This window comes from Exserohilum turcica (assembly GCF_000359705.1).
Source record: "Exserohilum turcica Et28A unplaced genomic scaffold SETTUscaffold_30, whole genome shotgun sequence".
NCBI lineage: Eukaryota > Fungi > Ascomycota > Dothideomycetes > Pleosporales > Pleosporaceae > Exserohilum > Exserohilum turcicum.
In genome coordinates, this window is record NW_007360137.1 from 23808 (window position 1) to 25246 (window position 1439).

A 1439-nucleotide genomic window follows, 5' to 3' on the forward strand; every position below is an offset into this window, starting at 1 on the left:
CAAATTCATCACATATGCGTAGGCAGTCTCTTCGTACCTATGCATCTTAAACAAGAATTAAGCAACCTCATTAATCTCTAATAGCTTGCCATTCACCCCCTCAATTATTCGAGCAGGTATTGAAAAGCGCTCTAGACAGTGGCGGTAAGCGAATCTCTTGCTAATTAGTGTATAGCATAGGCATCCGCAGTCAATAAGCGTAACAGCGTTTACCACGTTGTTCACGATAAGATCTACAGTAATTGGTGAAAGACGCATATGCTTCTGCTAAAACTAATTCTATTTACTACGTATCTGCCAATCCATCTTTAGAGGCTCTAGACCAAGACTCTAGTCTAGAGCTACTCTTTTTCCAACTCGCTACTTAGCACCTAATCGACTTCCTTCTGCAGCTTATGTCTAACGTTGCTTAGCGCAGGCCTTGCCTTCTTGACCTAGGTGGCGTTTTGACAGTATTTCGCGATATGACCTAGCTCTCCGCAGCGATAGCAGTTGGGCGGAGGTTGTTATAGCTTGCCTCTAGCCTCTTGCGCCTAATTAACCTTCAAAGGCTCCTAGTCTATAACGTCTAGACTAGCTTTATGTTAAGCGGTTGTTGTAGTAGGGCGATCTACCACCTAGGAGCTCGTTGCGCGCAGTTTAACGAGACCTACCTAGTAGAGGTTGTTAGACGTTCTTACTACCTTATTAACTAGCTGCTTATACAATAGATTCTTATTAATTATAGCAAGAGCCTCCTGCAGCTGAGTGTAAAGGCCCTTTAAGAACATACTCTTCTTAGCTGCTTTGCCAAACTGCTCGCCTAACTAAATCTTAAGACAGTTAAACTCTATGTAATAGTCTCTTACTAAAAGCTTGCCTTGTTTAAGAGTTAAAAGGCGATTAAGTGCTTTAGACTTCTAGTGTAGGTCGTTAAACTGCTAGTCCATAAAGCTCCAGAGGTCTTTAATGTGGCGTTTACTCTGGTTCTGTATTGCCTAGGGTAGAAGTACATCCGCTGCCTTACCCGTACACCTACTAACCACGTACTCGATCTGAGCGAGGCTCGAAGTTCCTTTGTACTCGTGCTAGAGCTTAGCTTAAGTCTTATATTTAAACGCTACGTACTTTGTTCGATCTCCATTAAATGGTTCTAGGTGCGGGAACTTGTTCCTGCGCGCAGCTGGCTTGGCGATTGCGGCTGCTGCTGGGGGAGGCGTGAAGGCTCTATGGGACGACTCTGAACGCCCCTCAGCTTGGTTACGCTCGAGTGCCACGAGCCGTTCCGTTAGCACCTGGTTCTGGGCTGTTAACCGATTCATCAGCTCCATCATCTGGGCCATGGCATCCTGGTTGGCCTTCGGCGAGCCTCCTTGCCTTGGTGAGCCCTTTCCTCCCACGACGGCCGATCGTTTGGCGACCGCTTCAATCGTTGGCCTGATTGCTGCCTCCTTCCATCC